This window comes from Triticum dicoccoides, chromosome 4B (genome assembly GCF_002162155.2).
Source record: "Triticum dicoccoides isolate Atlit2015 ecotype Zavitan chromosome 4B, WEW_v2.0, whole genome shotgun sequence".
NCBI classification, from domain to species: Eukaryota; Viridiplantae; Streptophyta; class Magnoliopsida; order Poales; family Poaceae; genus Triticum; species Triticum dicoccoides.
This window is the reverse complement of record NC_041387.1, coordinates 276,871,562-276,879,304: the sequence shown is the minus strand read 5'-3', so window position 1 is coordinate 276,879,304 and position 7,743 is coordinate 276,871,562. Positions and strand designations below refer to the sequence as shown.

Genomic DNA, 7,743 nt, shown 5'->3' with positions numbered 1-7,743 from the left:
CGCTGGATCTAGTGTTCGGTTTTTCACGGGAAGGTGGACGAAGGGAGGAGGCATTCTATCAGTCTTTAGATGGCAATGCGGAGTATGAGGACTTGTTGGAGTGCGACTGGCTAGCAAAGCAGCAACATATCGTTGATTAGCGCCACTAGCGCGACATGGAATAGCAGCGCACCGCCGCTCTGAGTCGCGAGCAGAGCGCCCGCAGCTGGGCCGACTACATGGAGGCTAGTGCCCGGCAAATAGCCCAAGAGGTTGTTAGGCATGCACGCATGCGCGTCGCTGAATTTTACTACTATCTCGTCAAGTGGGTTTACCGCCTAGAAGTCAAAGATTTGGTGGACCACAACGGCATGGAAAGGGCCAACGTGCGCGAGCAACACACCCTATAGCACCTTTGGCAAGTCCGAGCTGAGGAGGAGGGCGTCAGTGTCAGTGTTTGTGTACCGCAGATGGCGGCCGACATCATCTAGTTAGCTAAGAGTAAGTTAGTACTTATAAACTAGAGTATTAGTGGAAGTAGATAGTTAATTTGGCTATTATGGTTGTCAACGTGGAAGTGCAGTACTTTATCTCTGGATCAGACATGTTACTTTGCTCTGAATGTTGAAATTTCCGTGTGAATGTATGGAATGTGCTTGTAGGATCGCAAGTATGTCTAGAGGGGGGTGATTAGACTACTTGACAAAATATGAACTTAACCTTTTCCCAATTTTAGTTCTTGGCAGATTTTAGCAACTTAGCACAAGTCAAGCAATCTCAAGACAATTCAAGCAAGCATGCAAATAGTATATGGGCAGCGGAAAGTAAAGCATCCAACTTGCAAGAAAGTAAATGGGGGGAGTTTGGAGGGAGCAGACGCAATGTTGACACGGAGATTATTGGCGTGGTTCTGATAGGTGGTGCTATCATACATCCACGTTGATGGAGACTTCAACCCACGGAGGGTAACGGTTGCGTGAGAACACGGAGGGCTCCACCCACAAAGGGTATACGAAGAAGCAACCTTTTCTATCCCATCATGGCCATCGCCCACGAAGGACTTGCCTCACTAGGGTAGATCTTCACGAAGTAGGCAATCTCCTTGCCCTTACAAACTCCTTGGTTCAACTCCACAATCTTGACGGAGGCTCCCAAGTGACACCTAACCAATCTAGGAGACACCACTCGCCAAAAGGTAATAGATAGTGTGTTGTTGATGAACTCCTTGCTCTTGTGCTTCAAATGATAGTCTTCCCAACACTCAACTCAATCTCACAGATTTGACTATGGTGGAAAGATGATTTGAGTGGAAAGCAACTTGGGAAGGCTAGAGATCAAGATTCATATGGTAGGATTGGAATATCTTGGCCTCAACACGTGAGTAGGTGGTTCTGTCTCAGAAAATGAGTAGTGGAAGTATAGGTACATTCTGATGGCTCTCCCCACGAATGAAAAGTGGGTGGAGGGGTATATATAGCCTCCACACAAAATCTAACCATTACACACAGATTCCCAAACTCGGTGGGACAGAATCAGTAAACTCGGTCAGACCGATCCAGGTAAAAATGTGAACGTTAGGATTTTTGGTGGGACCAATATAGTCATCTCAGTGGGACCGATGCAATAGGGTTATGGCATAACGCAATCTCGGTGTGACCGATCGCATAAACTCGGTGGGACCGACTTCAGCAATAGGTACACAGAGGGTTGGTCAGGCAAACTCGTTGGGACCGATTCGCTCACTTTAATGGGACCGAAGTGTTACAAAAAGGAAATAGGGAGTTTGCAATGCAAACTCGGTGAGACTGACTTGCTCATTTCGATGAGACCGAAATGTTACAAAAAGAAAACAAAGAGTTTGCAATCTCATCTCGATGAGACCAAGATCCTTATAGGTAAGACCGATGTAACTAGGGTTTGTGGCAGTGGCTATGTCAAATGAAACTCGGGGGTGGCGGATAGATCAAATCGATGGGGCCGAATTTGACTTTAGGTTTAGGACATATGTGGATGTGAGAAAGTGGCTAAGGGTTTTGAAGCATATCACTAAGCATTTTAAACAAGTAAGCCATTAAGCAACACCGCATACCCTTTTAATAGTACTAGATGATCGGTTGCGCCAAATGGCGCAGAGATCCGTTTAAAACAATGTTCGTGTTGAAAATATTTGCATTTTTTTCAATAACCGTATATTTGAGTACATTTAGTAAGAACTTATACGCCTATATATAAAACAAATTAAACGCAAATATTTTCTTATTACGTAATAATGCCACAAATTAGATCATCGATAGGTAAAGATAGTTGAGCCTGCAATTAGGAACTCCGAGTAGCTGTAAACTTGTATTAAAAAAAGAGTAAACACAAGTGACACAATAAAATGTACATGAACTCGTGAACATTGTGTAAGAGAAGTTAATAAAAATAGTGGTCAATTACATCATATAATTTGGTTCTATACTCTTGTATATATATCCTAAATGCTACCCCTTTGTGATCAACTCTTTGTCCTTCAAATCGAATGGCACAGCTACTGCCCCTTGCGGAAAAAGAAAGGGGGACTCTATAAATACCCATAAATTTAAACTTATAATTGCAAGAAAAATGCCACAAGCACCATATATAAGGATATATTACAAAATATAATGCAGTTCATAGGCTCATTCTTCAATTAGCATTCTGGATATCAAATCAAAATTATGAGGTATTGTTGTGAATTTCAAAACTTCTAAACCAGGTGCTAGCCTCAGAACATCCTTCAGTATGTACCTACCACAAATTATAGTCAAATTAATAAAATACATATCCCTTTTTAGAAGCGAAAAGATACAACCATCTAAAATAGAGAAACTTGGCGGCACGCGGAATAAAGAAGATATTGCTCATGCTCGCTTGAGACAAGGAATATAGCTAAATAATTTCCAAACCGTAAGAACGAACTACAATAAACAGCCAAGAAAAAACTAATATTCTACATATGCTGGACACATGGATGTTACTACAAAAAGGGAAGGCATCAACAAGCATAAGTATCTCATTTTTAGCTACCAATATTAGCAAATATTCTGTTATGGGAAACTATTTAATGGTAGAACCTCTGAATGACGCAAATAGTCATTCTTCACATCATCATCTTGCTGGTGACAAAATAAACACTATTGTTTCATTATCTCATGACAAGCTATATCAAGCGCATTGTCTCCTTTCACTATGGCAAACAATCTTACTATCAATGGACATGTTCTGGGAAAAAGTGTTTTTAGTTCTCACAAATCTGCACATGTTCTCGCAAACTGTATCTAACATGTGCAGGTTTTAGAGAACTAAACAAGCTTTGTACAGAATATGTGTAGTTCAAGGCTGTATTTCAGAAAGTCTAACTGTGTCGGAAAAAAAACTTGAAACCAACACTGTAAAAAAAGCGTGCCTAAGACTGTCAAAAATTTGAACCTAGTCCAAGCACTTCCTAAAATACCTTGTTATGTTCTCCATGAGTGCACTCATTAATCTGTCAGTTGGTGTCATAAAGAGCATCTGCGAGACACTTTTTACTGTGCAGCAGCTAGTGTTATGTAAAAAGGGGTGGAATCATCAGGTGAAGATAGATCTCTCCTCATTCAGTTGGTAGTGCACTTCCATAAAGTTTATTAGTAGAGATATTATAGTTTTTGATGATAACATTCTTATATATATAAAACAAAGCCAATGCCCAAGTACTGATTTATGAGTGTGAAACCACAATACATGTGAGCGAGCATTCTGTCTTTATCAACGAGTAGTTCTATTTTCTCACCACAATCTAGTACCTGATGCACCACTGGTTAGATTAAATACTGTTAGGGGGAAAACATACTGAAGCTTCAGACATATCCCCATAGATATAGTATCAGACGATCTAGGGTTTTTTTACGGGCGGTCACAGACCGAGTTCACGAGCACTCCGCTGCCGCGTGGACCAATGATTTTATGGGCCCAATGGCAGCCACCCGGTAAAGCAGTCAAAGTTGTAACAAAAGACGAAGTGAATAGTAAAAATCAAGGGTGAAAAACAATCAAAGAAGCTAATCGAACAGCCAGCGATCGTGCACGCGCAAAGGCCCCCAGAACGGCGGGTTGCCCACCAGCATTTATATGTTTGATGAAACTCATGGATCTCCGTAACTACAGGTTTACGAATAACAAAATCAATGAAGAAGCTTATTGTATAAGCCTACTAAATTTGCCTACAGTATGTAAGCAAAAGTAGTTATCTGCACAAAACAGGGCTGCATACTTTCTCCAGGTCTAGTTTTCACAAATAAGTTCCTACTGGATACAGCTACTAACTGAAGTAAAATCAAGCATGTATGCACTCTGACTATCACAACTTCCAGTAAACTAAGTAACTAACTATATTGAGCAAAATGTATAATGCTCCACATTAGGTAGGGAGACGAACACAAGTAGCAGAGTATATGCACCTTGAACATGTTGATGTTTGCTTTGGTCTCCCCTCAAGGCCATCCCACAAACAGAAGCAATAAACCTCTGTGCCTCCTCCATGTCAATATGAACCGGCCCTATAAGGCAGAGATTTTCGTAAACTGAAAGAATGAACATCATTAAACTGTGTTCAGGAGTAAAAGCATATATATATAAACTGAGCTGATCTGCAGGCCCTATAAAAACTAACGGGAATGACACGAGAACAGTATGGTATAGAAACAGAAGACCTGGGCAAGAACCAAGTAATGGAAAAATTACAAACCTATATTATACATACTATTACAGTTCGATATGAAGATTCTCAAGAGAAATGTGTAAACTAAAATACTAAAAAGAATCATAGCCAATTCAAAAATGGCTGCATACACATATACAGATTTTCAGGAGAAATGTGTAAACTAAAACACCTAACAAATATTTGAATCGTGTATATGCAAAGCACATTGCTAGCACGACCCACCATGCAAACGATCATCATAAATACTTGTGAATCTGTTTCAGACCATACCAACACAACTGGATAGCAAGATGATCAGGGTAAAACAAATTACCTACGGAACCATGTATGCTTGTGCAGCTAATCAGACATCTCTCCAAAATAGATCAGTGAAGATAATTTGCTCATAGAATCATATATGCTTATGCAACTAATGAAGCATCTATATTAAATAGCCATTGAAAATACATCTTTAGAAAAACAAAGCAGAGAAAGTAATTTCTTCGCAAATCGTGTATGCATGTCTGTGGAACTAATTAAACATCTCTATAAACAGTTACAAAAATTAGTCCCAAAAGATCAACACTGGAGAACACACAAGAGACATTAGTTCACATCAAAATACATATTCTAAGGCATCAGCAATACAACCCACCTGAAGTTTAGAGGCAGTATCCACGACAAAAGCAGACAAGATCGACAAAAACACCAAATTCATAATTACAGCTAGAACAGTCTGTCGTAATGTGAATAACACGCATAGGTCAGTCATAAAAAGAGTACTCCGCTTTTTACTACCACTGTGGGCTAGCTCTGCTGTCCGAATGGAAAATTTGAACCGTGCATACCACAGAATGATTTGAGAAATCAAACCATGCAATACATAATCATTCGATTGCTAGGGAACAATTTCTGAGAAGTCCAGATAAAAGTTATTGACAGCTATACCTGAATACATCAGTTAAGCCTATCAGTGTTATCAGTACAACACAGTTAGTGGCAGCAAGATAATCAAGATAATTAGAAGTTTCTTCCATAATGTTAATAACTGCCAAGCACTGATGTATATCTCCATGTAATCACATAATTCTGATGGTAAGTGTAGCGTGAGAAATGAACATGTCAAGCAAGGCTAGTGACAAGAAAGTGGATCCAGTAGTAACTTACTTCTCACACTCCGCAAGCCCATAAACCAACTTGAAGAGGGGTGTCCATCTTCTATCAGACTGACACACATAACTGAACGAGAACCAGTTTTTCCACAAGCAAGCTGAATAAGAACACATAATGCCATGTTAATGGAAGGAAATGAAAACACAGAAAATAACAGACAACTGGAACTTGACACAGTGAACACTCATACAAATGTAAAAAGGATAGTGAAAACTTCATTTCAAACATAAGACCTATATATATGGAGCTACTCAAAAAAGCATATATCGGTACATGCCTCAGGCCTTGAACTATTCTAGTTGCAACTGCGCGCCAAGTATATCAATCATATTCTCTAATGTTTCTAGCTTTCTCCCATGTAAAACATAGTACAACGTTAAGCATGGCAGTGTCAAAAAGAAAAGAGAAGGATATACTATAACAACAAAACATGCACAAGATGCCTTCTTTGTCTTCTGTGCTGCTTACCAAGAAAATGTTGACCTACAATAGTGGGCAAGCTTCTTCGAGATGCAAATATGCAAAACAAGTATCATTATCTGAAAGAAACCACATAGTTCATTTGTTGGATGCAGTCAGTCGTAAAAGAAAAAAGAATGTTAGTAAATTAGAACTGCACACACACCTCAAATAGTATTTTGGCCCATGTAGGCAAGTGTGCGTTTACATCCAGGAACTTCAGCATCTGCGCAGGGCAATCCCGACCCTCTACTTAACAACCCCAGATTGCTGAAAGGAATCTGCAAAATCATCGAAACCAACAAAGATGATTTTAGGACGAGACACCTTGCATCACCTGCCCTTATCCAGGCTCTAATGATAGACATACGCTTTTGGTCCTCGTAGAAGCCCTGGGGACGTCTTCTCCGGCTCCTGCGGTTGCTTTCCTGGATCCTCTACTCTTTCTCGTCCAGCGGCTGCACCAATCACAGCACAACATCAAGGACAAGAAACAAGAGAGGAGTAAGCCGCTGCCTAGGAAACTTACCACGGGGGACAGAACATAACAACCCCTGCAAAACTATGAAAAAAGGTTCCAGTCAAACATGAGAGGAAATCAAAAGGGAATAAAAAAAGATCCTTCTTCTCTGCTAATCTGAAGGGATAAACAAAGGGTAAAATGACTCACCGATCCTATCTCTCCCTGACTGGTTTGTCAAGACCTTGGTTGTAGCAAAGGTATTTGCTCCTGTTCCCCACGAACCACCGTGCAACCACAGCAAGGCCATGAACATGAACTGGAAGATGGAAATCAGCACCAAATCAGGTAATATTGGAGGATGTCGGGTTTGCACTCCACATTTTACAATTCATAGGTGCACTTTTTCTTTTGTTCAACAGAAAGTAATTAAGTATTAAGCCTCAGCCTGGGCCCCTCTAATGAAAAATTGCATACAGCAGCTAAGCTAATATCCATTCTCCAATGGTGAAGTTTAAACAGAAAACAAACAGAGGTAACAATCTCACTTTACCTGTAAATGGAATGCAACTAAGGAGATAAATTCCGTGGAACAAATCGTTCCATCTTTGGGACAATTAACACCAGAAATTCATCTACAGAAGCATCTGAAATCTTTCATCAATAAAAGAAACAAGTTTAAATATCCTTGATCTTGACATGCCTGCAAATCGGAAGAACATCAATGCCATATGAAGATGCATTATACACAAATAGCAAGATCAGGAGGAGATTATTGTGTGATGGTGTGAGAGAGAGAGAGAGAGAGAGAGAGAGAGAGGAGTCGAGGGGAAGCTCATCTTGGCATCAACCATTGCTTGATGCTCGCGCTGCTCCCCAAAATCTGCCCGTGGTCACCTCTCCCCGCCGCCAGGGAGGAAGAGGGGCTTGGGGCGGACCAGGGAGAGAGGAAGAGGGCAGATGCAGGAGG

General features: G+C 40.6%; 1 long non-coding RNA gene across 4 annotated transcripts; it reads right to left on the bottom strand.

Moving 5' to 3' along the window:
- Positions 1-2,347: 2,347 nt before the first annotated feature.
- LOC119295962 lies at positions 2,348-7,737 on the bottom strand. 4 transcript variants are annotated; one of them, XR_005144569.1, is made up of 9 exons: positions 7,327-7,737; positions 6,984-7,092; positions 6,843-6,875; positions 6,684-6,771; positions 6,480-6,594; positions 6,323-6,393; positions 5,849-5,951; positions 4,440-4,562; positions 2,348-2,748 (listed from the first exon to the last, which is right to left on the bottom strand). It is a non-coding gene; the product is annotated as an uncharacterized LOC119295962 (long non-coding RNA). The 4 variants fall into 4 exon arrangements; XR_005144571.1 differs by having other exon boundaries at positions 2,348-2,512; XR_005144568.1 differs by having other exon boundaries at positions 4,440-4,538.
- Between the last annotated feature and the right edge of the window lie 6 nt (positions 7,738-7,743).